Source organism: Mustela nigripes, chromosome 6, assembly GCF_022355385.1.
Source record: "Mustela nigripes isolate SB6536 chromosome 6, MUSNIG.SB6536, whole genome shotgun sequence".
NCBI classification, from domain to species: domain Eukaryota; kingdom Metazoa; phylum Chordata; class Mammalia; order Carnivora; family Mustelidae; genus Mustela; species Mustela nigripes.
In genome coordinates, this window is record NC_081562.1 from 78122319 (window position 1) to 78136632 (window position 14314).

The 14314-nt window shown below is 38.2% G+C and overlaps 1 protein-coding gene across 7 annotated transcripts in view; it reads left to right on the plus strand.

Moving 5' to 3' along the window:
* PPHLN1 (periphilin 1) overlaps window positions 1–14314 on the plus strand; it is a 156121-nt gene that overhangs the window by 35025 nt on the left and 106782 nt on the right. The gene's annotated exons all lie outside the window — the stretch shown is intronic.

The window sequence follows — 14314 nt, forward strand, 5'->3', positions numbered from 1 at the left end:
TATTCACATATGGGAAGTTTTGATTAAGTAGTTCAGTATTTTTATATCTATTGATTTTCTTTAAAGCAGAGATTTATTTTTTATTTTATTTTTTAAAAAAGATTTATTTATTTATTTATTTGACAAAGAGGGAGAGACAGCAAGAGAGGCAATATAAGCAGGGGTAATGGGAGAGAGAGAAACGGGCTCCCTGCTCAGCGGGGCTCAGTCCCAGAACCCTGGGATCATAACTTGAGCTGAAGGCAGACACTTAACTGAGCCACCCAGACGTCCCTATTTTATTTTATTTTTTAAAGATTTTATTTATTTATTTGACAGACAGCAAGGGAAATAAAAGCAGGGGGTATGGGAGAGGGAGAAGCAGGCCTCTGCCAAATAGAAAGCCTGATGCAGGGCTTGATCCCGGGACCCCAGGATCACAGCCCAAGCCAAAGGCAGCTTAATGACTGCAGCAACCAGTTGCCCCTATTTTTTTTTTTTTTTTTAATTTTAAAGATTTTACTTGTTACTTGAGAGAGAGTGTGAGAGAGGGATAGAACTAGGGAGAGCATGAGCAGGAGAAGAGCAGAGGGAAAAGCAGACTCCCTGCCAAGCAGGGAGCCAGACGTGGGGCTAGATCCCAGGACTCTGGAACCACAACCTGAGCTGAAGGCAGACCCTTAACTGACTGAGCCACATAGTCATCCCTAAAGCAAGGTTTAATTTTGAATTTCATTGTAGTCATTTTATCTTCTTAGGTGATATACTACTTGACAGAGAAAAATACTATAAACCACCTTTGGTTTATTAGTTCAATTGTACAAATGTTTATTGAGTATTTACTTTGTGTCGGCTGCTGTGCTTATATCATTAGCTTAGAGTCTAAGAGTGAAGTAGATGCATAAGAAGATAGCCTAATATACATGCTAAAGTTGCATAGAATGCTGTAGGAAGACAAGCATTACCCTGTTCTGGGGGGTTTTATTGAAGATTTCCTGTAGGAACAGATAATATTAACAAAACTTGAGGGAAAAATAAGAGTTGACCAGATGAAGGGTAATGGGGAATATGTTCCTGCAAAAGGAGGAGCATGAACAAAGCTGTATGAAGCATGATGTGTAGAGGTGTTAATGGATTTGTATGTCTGACATAGGGAATCGTGAATTAAATTACAACTAAGAAGTCTGAATACATAGTTTTAAAAATATAGTTTTATTCTTTTAGCAATGGGGAGCTCCTGAAAAATTTTAACTTGGTAGACAGGCCAGCCCAGTTGGAATATAGTTTCCTTTGTCTTCAGTGTAGAGGATGATTTTTTAAAGATTTTTAAAATTTATGTTTAGAGAGTGAGAGAGCAGGGGGAGGGGCAGAATGAGAGAGAGAGAGAGAATCCCAAGCAGACTCCTTGCTGAGCACAGACATGGGGCTTGATCTTGTGACCCTGAAATCAAGACCTGAGCCTAAATCAAGAGTGGGATGCTTAGCTGACTGAGCCACCCAAGGACTCCTAGAGGATATTTTTTTTTTAAGATTTTATTTATTTATTTGACAAAGAGAGAAATCACAAGTAGGCAGAGAGGCAGGCAGAGAGGAGGAAGCAGGCTTCCTGCTGAGCAGAGAGTCCAATGCGGGGCTCGATCCCAGGACCCTGGAATCATGACCTGAGCCGAGGGCAGAGGCTTAACCCACTGAGCCACCCAGGCACCCCAGAGGATGATTTTTTAACAGTGGAACTGGAGATAGAATAAGAAATCATGAATACCTGAATTACAGAAGGGAGGTTGGAATGGAGAAAAAGGGTTAAATTTCATAAATGCTTAGGGAGCAAAAAATCAGCAAGCTGTGGTTGTTGGATGTGGGAATAAAGACAAGGAAACTATCTGGATTTTTGGTTTTGTTTACTATTTGTATAATAATACCATTATCTGAGATCGGTATATTAGAGGAATGGGTTCAAGGGAGGAGCTGCATTCAAAAGTGAGATTGTTGGGACACCTGGGTGGTTGAGTGGGTTAAAGCCTCTGCCTTCGGCTTGGGTCATGATCCCAGGGTCCTGGGATCGAGCCCCACTTCGGGCTCTCTGCTCTGCAGGGAACCTGCTTCCTCCTCTTTTCTCTCTGTACCTGCCTCTCTCCCTACTTGTGATCTCTGTCAAATAAATAAATAAAATCTCGGGGACGCCTGGGTGGCTCAGTTGGTTAAGCGGCTGCCTTCGGCTCAGGTCATGATCCCAGCGTCCTGGGATCGAGTCCCACATCGGGCTCCTTGCTCAGCAGGGAGCCTGCTTCTCCCTCTGCCTCTGCCTGCCATTCTGTCTGCCTGTGTTCGCTCTCTCCCCCTCTCTCTCTCTGATAATAAAGAAATAAAATCTTAAAAAAAAAAAAATAAATAAAATCTTAAAAAAAAAGTGAGATTGTCCAAGGAGAGAATGTAGTCAGACAAGAGCAGTGACTGAGGTCTGAACCCTTGGCCTTTGTGGAAATGATGGAAAATAAAACTTCTTAAACAATATTTGGGGTCACCAATGTCTAATGCAACTGAGTACTCCAGTAATACCAAGACTAAAATATCTCTTCGATTTGGCTCTGTCAGGATGAGTGAGATACAAGGTGGTAAATTCAAGTTGAGTGGGTATGTTTTTGAAAAATACTGAGATGGAAAGTAGGGAATGCCATATGTTGAAAATGCAGGAGACTACTGGTATCCATGAGGTGAAGGTTGAGGACACTGGCTAAAGGAAAATCATCTAAAACTTTTCTTTTTTTTTAAAAGATTTTATTTATTTATTTGAGAGAGAGACAGTGAGAGAGAACATGAAAGGTGAGAAGGTCAGAGGGAGAAGCAGACTCCCCATGGAGCTGGGAGCCCGATGCGGGACTCGATCCAGGGACTCCAGGACTGTGACCCAAGCGAAGGAAGTTGCTCAACCAACTGAGCCGCTTAGGCGCCCTTTTTTTTTTTTTTTTTTTTTAAAGGTGATCATTGACTTGAACGTATTTATAGGTTGAAGGGAAAAGAGAAAAGTTGAAGGTACAAGGCAGAAAAGGCAAAACTGATGGGGCACCTGGGTGGCTCAGTTGGTTAAGCGACTGCCTTCAGCTCAGATCATGATCCTGGAGTCCTGGGATGGAGCCCCGCATCAGGCTCCCTGCTCAGCGGGGAGTCTGCTTCTTCCTCTGCCCCTCCTCCTTTTCATGCTCTCTCTCTCTCATTCTCTCTCTCAAATAAATAAAATTTTAAAAAAAGAAAGAAAAGGGAAAACTTCCCAAGGTAAATGAGCCAGGGTGAAGGTCATTGATTTGAGGGGCTAATTTTTACTAGAGGGAAAACTCATGCTGGGAAAGGAAGGATGAAATTAGAAATGAGGCAGATGAAGGCAAGCCGGGGAAGGAGGAATTTGGGCTGGCATTTGGTGTAGTTCATGCCTGAAGACTGTTTTATTTTTTAAGAAGTGAGGTAACTCATTGAGAAAGAAAGTTTTGGTGCTAGGTTAGAGGACTTTGGGAGGATTATCTGAAATTAGAATAGCTGCTGAGGTGAATGGGAGATTGAGCTCACTAATGACAAGTAAAAATATTACTAGTGGAATTGAAGGTACAGTGGAAATTAGAGACCGTGTGTCCATAGTGGGTCCAGTCTGTAGGCTTGTGACAATCAACTGTAATGGTGAAGAAGTGAAAGATTTTGGAATTAATCAGGTTTGGGCTTGGCTAAGGTAATGTATCAGAATTGCCAGGATGGGAAGAAGTTGGTATCACTGTGCTTCAAATACGGTAATTGGGCCTGGAAAGGCAGTAAGTGCGGCCAGGACAGGGTTCATGGCTCGCTAGAAAATAAAGAAGGCTTACAGGTATCTGCGAGATGGAGTTATAGAAGTGAGCAAACTGAAGGATAAGACATTGTGGTAGGAATGTGGTATTGGATCCTGAAGAAGAGCACTTGGGGCTAATAAGTGGCAAGGTTTAGGATGTAAGTGTAAAGAGGTAGGATAGTTGAGGACTTGGCTATACCATTGCACAGATGATCCCTATGAATTTTTAGTCACCCATTATGTGGGTAGGATGTGTTACATGCAGACTATATCCTGGGGTTTAGGAAATTTGGGAAAGTTGTCAGAAGGTTGGTGATATGGGCAATGTGGGGTTATAGTGGAATAGCATAGAATTATGGGCTCTTTCTCCCTTTTCTTAGAGGATGGGGGGTTTAGAACATAACCCTATGTGTCATGTACTTGAGGATCTTGAGGCAGTCATCAGTGCATGCTTGGTACTCACGAGTTTTAGGGGGGTACTTGTGTTCAAATACCAGGTTTCACTTAAAGAAGTTGGAAGGGTTGGTTTATGAAGAGGCTGAGGATGTAAACGCATTTACAGGATCAACTGAAATTACTGTATTTTGTTATTTATGTATACACAAACATAGTTATTAAGCATAAAGTACTTGTAAACACAGGAAAGCAGCTAACATATTCATGTATCTATGGTAGTAATGCCCCTCTTTGTTAGTGAAAATAACTCCTGTACCCTTCAGTGGAGTGTGAACAAAAGCTGAGGGGCAGATTGGAGCAGCTGCTACTTGGTTCAAAGCTGATGTTTGTTCTTTGGAAATGTAAGCACACCATGGCCTGCTTCAAAAGAAGTCAGAAGTCCGGATTTTTAAAATGCTAAATTTCTTGAGTTTTCAGTGTTTACAACTAAGTAAAACCAGAGTTTGCAGTCTCTGGAGTAAGGCAACAATCTGGGACTCTGCAATGAAGAGCATGTAATAGCAGCTTGTCTAGTACAGTGGTTTTCAACCCTGGCTATACTCTGACTTAGGTAGAGAGCCTCTTTTTTTTTTTTTTTTTTTTTTAATTAGTTTCTGGTCCTCACATTTTGAGATCTAATTTAATTAGCCTGGGCATCATATTTTTCAAAAGCTCATCAGACGTCCTAATGTGAAGCTAGACTTGAGAACCACTGGTCTAATAGGTAGAATGGATTGACAGCAGTCCCAAAACAATAGGTTCATGTGAATGATGATTCTTGGCACCTCTTCTCATTTATGGTAACTTCATTTGTCTTTATCCTTGACAGCAGTTACTTCCTTTGCTTATGTTTCTGTTTTTTAAAGATTGTATTTATTTTTGTGGGGAGAGAAAGAGAGGAGAGCGAGCATGCACACGAGTGGGCAGAGGTGGAAGCAAACTCTCCACTGAGCAGGGAGCCCAGTGTGAGACTCTGGGATCATGATGTGAACTGAAGGCAGATGCTTAACCTAGAGAGCCACCCAGGTGCCCTTTGCTTATGTTTTTTAAGTTGTGTTTACAAGAATCACTTAGAAACTCATTAAAAATGAAAATTTCCAGACTTCATCTCAAGGAATTCTGATGCTGTAAGTGGAGACTTGGAATCTGTATGTTCATGAGCCCCCCAGATGATTGTGATGTAGAAAGAAGGTCTGGAGACTGGAGTTTGAGAAACACTGTCCTGTACTGTCTGCTGCTGGTGACAGATAAATCTGTATCTCTAGCCTTGGCTTCTTTTCTGAGCTCTACATTTCTGCATCCAGCTGTCTGTTAGACTCATCTTCTTTTGGGAATCCAAAACTTTTTGCTGAAATGAAATACATCAGTCTTGAGAACACTTCTACCTGTTGTCCACACATTTTAGGCTCTTTGGTGGACTACATTTGCCAGTCTTCATTCCTGCTAATTGTGGCCATATGGCTTATTTATCTCCAGTATAATGGGAATATAACTTCTATTTCTATGTGCATTATTCCACATACATTTACCTTTTCCCTTCTTGTACAATGGGCCTTGGAATGGAATGGCAGCAGACTTGGGACCTTGGAAGACACACGTTGAAATAGAGTTGTCCAGCGTGGTTTCTTGGGTGATTGTGTGGAGCAGAATCTCTCATTCTGGAATGCCTGCCCTATACTGTTTTGTACAGATAAAGTTCTTTTAAAACTTTGTAATGACTCAAGGTTACATTTTTGGTATTTATGTTATAGCAATTTAGGCATTTTTTTAAAAAAAAGATTTTATTTATTCATTTGACAGATAGAGATCACAGGTAGGCAGAGAAGCAGGCAGAGAGAGAGGAGGAAGCAGGCTCCCTGCTGAGCAGGGAGCCTGATGTGGGGCTCGATCCCAGAACCCTGGGATCATGACCTGAGCTGAAGGCAGAGGCTTTAACCACTGAACCACCTAGGTGCCCCAGTTTAGGCATATCTTAACCTCAATAAGAATGAGTAGTACTCTTTTAGGTGTTAGAGATCAAAATGAAAATAACACAGATAAGATCTGTTCTCTAGCTAGGAGATCCTTTAGTCCATATCTCATGCCTAGAATGCTTTTACTAAACTCTTTTTTTTTTTTTTTAATTTTATTTATTTATTTGACAGAGATCACAAGTAGGCAGAGAGGCAGGCAGAGAGAGAAAGGGGGAAGCAGGCTCCCTGCTGAGCAGAAAGCTCAATGTGGGGCTCGATCTAAGGATCCTGAGATCATGACCTGAGCTGAAGGCAGAGAGGCTTAAGCCACTGAGCCACCCAGGTGCCCTAGAATGCTTGAGATGCAAAGATGTTCTTTTGTGGAAAAACCTCAGGACTTGGGTAACCAAATTTCTCAACTCTGCTGCAAGATACTTGTTTGATTGTTGGGTAGTATGGAATAAAAGGTAGTGTGGGAAATCCCTTATCTTAAATCATAGTGCTCCTGGTGCTCTTGTTTCTACATATAAGAAAGGACTTTTGAGACCTGTGCTTATTTTTAAGTTTGCTCTGTAAGTTACCAAGCCACTTTGTCGAAATGATTCTTGAAATCTTAATTCCTTTTTAAAGTTTGTATTGACTAGAAATGAAGTAACTAATATCATCTGTGGAATAATTGTACATGTTGGATGTGGGAAGGAAAGAAAAATGACGTTCTGAATAAGTAAAATGCCTTCATGCTCCATCCCGCTTCTGCTCCTTCTGTACTTCCCCCGTACTTTACTGAATTTTACCCTTAACCAGTAAATATATCTGTGGAAACTGAGGGATCCATCGTAACTTGTCTAGTTTGGTGCAAGGGGCTGGAATTATCTTGGGGATGTATAATAGTAAGGATAAAATCATGAGTTTCATAAATCTACTTTGAAACCAGCGTTCACGGTAATTATGGTGTAGATGGTCCCAGGAACACATTTTGAGACACACTGCTTTATGGGGTGTTAGTTCTTCCCATCTTCCGTTCTTCTGGTTACTTTGCTTTCTGTACATGCCCAGCATTATAGCTGAAATGTTTGTGGTATAGTCGAGGACACTGTCTTAACTCTCAAGTTAGGTAAATTTTTGGTAATAAAAACATCAGTTAAAAAAATTTTTTTAAAGTCTTCATGGTAAGTATTCTAGTTGTACTGTTATATTTGTTCAAAGGTTCTTTTTGATTTGCCTTATAATTTATTATATTGAATCCATTATATTTATTGATATCCTCATTTCCAAAATAGCTAGAAACGTTATTATAGTTTTGAAGGTTTTTGATATGAAGTTTTCTTTGCATGGTAAATAGAACTTCATCTTTTTTTTTTTTTATGTTTTGAGACATTTCATTTTTTTTTTTTTTAAGATTTTATTTATTTGACAGAGAGAGATCACAAGTAGGCAGAGAGGCAGGCAGAGAGAGAGGGGGAAGCAGGCTCCCTGCTGAGCAGAGAGCCCGATGCGGAACTCGATCCCAGGACCCTGAGACCTGAGCCAAAGGCAGCGGCTTAACCCACTGAGCCACCCAGGCGCCCTAGAACTTCATCTTATGGTGCAAAGTTTTTACCCCGAGTTGTATGGGATGACGTTAAAAAATATGCCTAAGTTTCCAGTATCCTGTTGCTCTATTAAGCATACTTTGGAGCCATTGCTAAAGAAAAAACCAGAATCTTAAACTCAAGAGATTATTTGCACAAAGAAAGTTATACTAGTTGAATACCAATTGAATTTTATAGCTAATTTTGAGTGGCAACTATGCTCACCACTATACCACCAACGCTAATGATGAGTGTTGGGACTAATACATGCTTAAGGAAAAATAGTATGCATAAAGTTGTGATATTTCTATCAATCAAACAGTTTTTCCTTTTGAGTTTTTTTGAGAAACTAATGATAACCTAGAGATTCATGTTTTGATTTTAAGTACTCAGTGACAATTGTATATATGGTTTTGTTTTAATTTGCACAGCTCTTCAGGAAATAGTGCTGTATTTTAATGTCTAGCTCAAATTTATTTTACTTCTGTAACTTTAAATACTTAGATTTTCTTGTCCAAAATGGGATTTTACATTTGAAGTAATTTTAATGGATCTTAACTAATGGTCAGGAAGATGGAAACATGTAAATATGTCAGAGGATTTGAGTCATTAGCATTCTGGGGTCACCTTAAAGAATTTACGTTCTGTGAAGCCAGGCTAGTTCATTTCCAGTTTACCCTGCTGTTATTGTGTAGCCCTTTTGAGCTTTCACCTTTCTAACTTGGTAAGATCCAGAATTATATCCTAATTCTGTGATGCCATCAAAATTATTTCTGTTTTTCATCCTCTGAGATGCTGCTTCTGAAATTGGCAGATACATAAAAAGCAACTCAATAAAGACAGGTCTAGATCTCCGAGCTTCCTACTTGTCTTGCATGTTCTTTATTACACTCTTTACTCTCTGTTGACTGTCAGCAGTTGACTTAAAGAAAAAAAAAGTTCGGGGCACCTGGGTGGCTCAGTGGGTTAAATCCTCTGCCTTCGGCTCAGGTCATAGTCCCAGGGTCCTGGGATCGAGTCCCATATCTCATCAGGGAGTCCGCTTCCCCCCCTCTCTCTGCCTGCCTTTCTGTCTATTTGAGATCTCTCTGTCAAATAAATAAAATCTTTAAAAAAGTCAATTTTTCCTTGATTTTCTTTTGCAGTCGAGGTAGTTGGAATTACGTAATTCCCAATTTTTGAATCTAGAAGTGGTTTTTGAGTGTGGTAGTGGTATTTTGTTGAAGTAGCAAAAATTGAGGTGAATCTTGAGGTAATGATATCTTTGTCTTAAACTCTATGAAATAGAAATATTTTTAAATAGTATGCCAAAAATTTTATTAGTAGAAAATGTCTACTAAATATTTAGTATAGTATTAAAACCAGGGTGAGTGTGCTGAAATAGAAGCTGTTAAACCAAGGGCAACAGAACACTTAAAATTTTTCTATTTATAATTATTTTATGTTGTTTATTTATTAGTCATTTCTTTGTTTTGTTTTGTTAGAGAGAGAGAGATACAGAGCGCAAGCACAGGCAGACAGAGTGGCAGGCTAGAGGCAGAGGGAGAAGCAGGCTCCCTGCCGAGCAAGGAGCCCGATGTGGGACTCGATCCCAGGACGCTGGGATCATGACCTGAGCCGCTTAACCAACTGAGCCACCCAGGCGTCCCTTTATTAGTCATTTTGATAGCATTTAGTTGCAATATGTAACAGTAGGCACCAAGATTTAGGCAACACCATGGGAGGGAAAAAAATCTTTAAATTTAACCTTTTATTATAAAGGGCTACTCTTTAAAATGTTTTATTTATAAAAGATTGTCTTTGAATCTGTTCACTGACTTCCTGCAGATTGGGTAAAGAGAATCGTGATATTTGGAAATGATATGGAATGTTAAGAATTACTGTTGTTAAGGTATAGCATTTTTCTGAATAAAAGAAAAGTAAAGAGGAACAAAACTAAATAATAGCAAAATGTAGGTTGCAGAGAGAATATGCTGAGGTGGAGCATCCTATTCGTGTTGCACTTATTTCTTAGTGACCCTTTGGGAAGACCAGGCACCATGTTTGTGGATGACTGCTATGGTGATGAGATCATTAAAATGTATTAATGATTTTTGGACAATAGATAGTCTTACAATTTGTTTAACCCTTAAATATTAAAAATGAGAATTCTGTTCTTAAAGATGAAAAATTCTTAAAAATTCTGTTGAGACCATGTTAAATGATAAGGAGCTCTATTTTTATCACATTTTCATAAACACTTATTAGAGCATATAACAATACACAAAATACACAGATCCAAGGGGATGTACAGCTCAGTGAATCATAACTATAACCACAATCCAGATTAAGAAGAAGAATATTACTTGAATTCAGATTCTACTTCATGCCCCTCCTCAGATTTCTTCTTCCTTTCCAAAGGTAATCATTCTGACTTAAAGCTACCTTAATAGTGAATGGGAAAAATTATAGTTGTTGTGATTTAAAATTTGTCAAAACATTAATCTCTCCTGTCAACTAGAAATGGCTAGGGAAATGAAAAAAGTGGTAAAACTGATATTCATTGAGTACACTGTAATTTAAAATGTTAGAAACATTGAGAGTTAAAGAGTCTTATTCACTCATGTAGTAATTTGTGGACTGGCAGCTTTATACTAATTTATATTCCTATTGGCAAGGTATGTAAATTCTAATTATTTTACATCCCTGTCAACACTTGGTATTGTCAGTGTATTTTTTCTTTTCTTCTTTGGGGCACCTGGGTGGCTCAGGCAGTTAAGCAATTGCCTTCAGCTCAGGTCATGATCCCAGGGTCCTGGGATTGAGCCCTGCATTGGGGTTCCCTTCTTGGCTGGGAGCCTGCTTCTCCCTCTCTCTCTGCTGCTCTTTTTGCTTCTGCTCTCTCGCTTGTGCTCACTCTCTCTCAAATAAATAAAATATTTAAAAAAAATTGAGTTAATGGATTAATATGTAAAGTACTTGGTGTGTTGTGGGCATTATTCTGCTTAATCCATCATTCCCACTTTACAAATGAGGAAACAGGCACAGAGAAGTTAAATAACTGTCAAACCTCTCCCACAGTAAACAAATGATGGAGCTGGGATTTGAACTCTGGGATACTTGGTCCAGACCCTATGTTCTTATGTTTGGGACTCTATATAAGCTAATAGGTTGAAAATAGAGTAGTAAATACTTTATTTGATTGTGTAATTTGAATGTTTAGGAAGTTTGAGGAAATTTTAATACTTGATATTCTATGTGTTATAAAGAAACATTTAAAAATGGACAGGTAGTTACAAGAAAGCTCTAGGATGTTTCTGTGTATTTCTCAAACTGATAGATGAAACCTCTGACTGTATACATGTGTGTATGTGTGTCTGTCTTGGGATTTCTGAACTTTGGCACTATTGGCATTTTGGGCTGAATAGTTCTTTATTGGGGGGGGCTGTCCTGTGTATTATAGGATGTGTAGCAGCATCCCTAACCTCTACCCAGTAGAATCTCGTAGTGCTTCCCCAGTTGTGTTTGACAGGCAAACATGTCTTCAGATGTTGCCACATGTCCCCTGGGGAGCAAAATCCCCCTACTTTGAGAACCAGTAGTATAATAAAGATCCTCATTAATACATTCCTTTTTTATTTTGGGGTATATTTTAAGTATTTTTCATTTTTATAATTTAGAAAGCCAGGTATTTACATTTAGAATATCAGAATCTCAGAGCAATAATGGTAGCTATACTATTCACAGGAGTACAGTTAAGCATGAGTGAATTCTTTCTGTTGGTTGCTTTTCCTCTGATGTGTATAATAAAACTACTTAATTATTAGAGTATTAGCCACTCAGATTTCTTAGTGAGTTGGAAGGTTGATGTTAGGGGGAAATAATATAAGAGGGGAAGGGACCATTAAGCAATGGAAGATAAATTACCTTTTTACAATCTCAAAGGAGAGAATATTGACAAATCAAGGTAAAATTTGTAGTTATATGTTGGCCCTAATAAAGGGATTTACTTAATAATTGTGAAACATTTGGTTTTTCACTTGAATAGGAACTGTAAATGAAAGAAAAAAAGCTTGAAAGCTAATTTCTTATTAAATAAAAATGAGGTTGTTTTTTTTTTTTTAAAGATTTTATTTATTTATTTGACAGAGAGAGAGATCACAAGAAGGCAGAGAGGCAGGCAGAGAGGAAGCAGGCCCCCCACTGAGCAGAAAACCCAGATGCATGGTTCCGTCCCAGGACCCTGGGGTCATGACCTGAGCTGAAGGCAGAGGCTTTAACCCACTGAGCCACCCAGACGCCCCTAAAAATGAGTTTTAAGAGTTTCCATCCTAGGGGCATCTGGCGGACTCAGGAGAACATGAGACTTTTGATCTTGGAGTCAAGATTCAAGCCCCATGTTGCAGGTAGACTTTACCTAAAGAAAAAAACTATTTCCATTATAAAAGTAGTACAATCACATTATAGACAAGACCTGAAAGAAAGGAAAAATAATTCCTACAGAATTTACTAGGCAGAAGTTTACTAATGAAAGCATTCTTGATTGAGTTACGTGCTTTGAAAACTCATTGCATTCTCTCATCAGTTATTGTGCCAAAGAATTAAAAATAATATATGAAAGGGTTTTGTTTAGGTATAAGATTAAGATACAAGGTTGTTCAGTTTGCCCTTGCCATAACTGTCTTAATTAAGAAGAAAAAACTCTGCATTTGAATATCTATTCTTAACCTAGGTTTATCATAAATTATAGTGGAAGACAAAAATTTAAGAAAATTAGGACTCATTTGTTCTATAAAACTAACATCATGTATTCTAGTACCTTATGGTATCTAAAGAGTGCCCACCATTATTCATGGTGACTATTGTGGACCTCTGTGATGAAAAGAAAATTAAATGAAAAGTAGTAAACATTAAAACACCCTTCTTATTTATGAATTAGTGGATTTTTCTGATAATTGCTTCTTTTTCTCCCCTCAGAGATTGAAACTGTCATGGTTGATGTTTGAAACCAAGCATAGACTACCTTAAACAGGTGTTAATACCAAGAAAATGAAAGAAACCAAAATACTCTTCAGCAGTTTGTGACGTTAGATTGAGCCTAGAAAAAGCCAGATTTGTATAGACATATAGAGAAGGAGAGAAAAAGGAAACTTGTTAATGAAGATAAGAAAGGCATTCTGACAGTCAGAAAAGTATGATACTTCCAGTTCTATCTAGTATTTGCTCTCTGTGTGGACTTTGGAAGTTTAGCCCTGTTATGTGAACTAGAGTAGTGTTTTCCATTTTTAGGACCATCGAATCACTAGCAGTTTCCAGCCCAACCCAAATTGTTTATTACTAATGAGGAAGCTTATGTGTCTTTTTGCCCTTATTTTTACTACTGGATGAGATCATTTGCCTATTTGATTGGGAAAACTTAAAAGAACAGGTTATACCTTAAATACTTATTTAGTGATGTGATACCTGGCCTTATTTTGTCTTCCATTATCTTCATACCCTTCACCATCTTTTTATTGGTATGTTCATGTTACTCAGTTTTGTCAGCATGCATTAAATTATGAAAACATTAATATTTAAGGCTTTGACATTGGTATTGGGATTTCCCCTCTTAATTGGAAATTTGCTTTAAATCCAATTATAATTTTTAACTTTAGAACGCTTTTTAGCGCGAAGTTTAAAACTTGGTATTTTATACAAAATAGACTGAAAATTACTTAGTTTTTTTTTCTCTTCAGAGGTCTTTCCCTTTCTGTGCCTTCCAAACATTGAGCTTTTAACCAACCCAAATTTACCATGATACGTATTATAAGAAGAGAATTGATCATTCTTCTCTCTAAGTTGTTTCTGAGTTGGGCAAACTGTTTAAAACATGAGGATCCATGTGTTTGGGGGAAGGTTGAAAATGAGATCACAGATAACAAAATGATCAAAACCTTAAACTGTAATAATAGATACCATTCATTGCAAAGTTGCTGTGTTCAGAGAAGTTAGGAAAATGAAGCTCGGAGAGGTTGAGTAAATTAAGGGCAAAAGGCCATATATATGCAGATGAACTAACTTTTGAATCTATATCTGCCTATAGGGAATGCTCTTAGAAGTGGCACTGTAAATAAATATGTTTAATTTTATTAAACTCCATGTTTCTGAAAGTTATTTACCCATAGAATCCGTCCTTGGATTTTGTGGTGAGATGAAAAATACAAAAATTATATGGATTAGTATTTTTTGGAACATGTTTTGAGGAAAGCTTTTTATTATGAAGTCAGGTCTCTGGTTAAAAAAAAAAGAAGGTAAAATCAGCTAAAATATATTCCTCTGTCATGGTATAATTGCTTTTCAAAATACAGCTTCTAAAGTGCAAAATTTTAAGATATGGGCAAGGGATAGGTTGGAAAAAAATCCCCATCCCTTTGTATTCTGTGAGAAATATGACTCTACAAGTAATGTCTTTATTCTCTATTAGATTGTTTGAAATCTTTCTGGAGGTTTGTAATCATTTAGATCAGGGCTTGGTAAACTACTTGGTCAAATCCAGTGGTCTTTTTGGTAAGTTTGTTGGAACATAGCCAGGCACATTTGTTTACTTA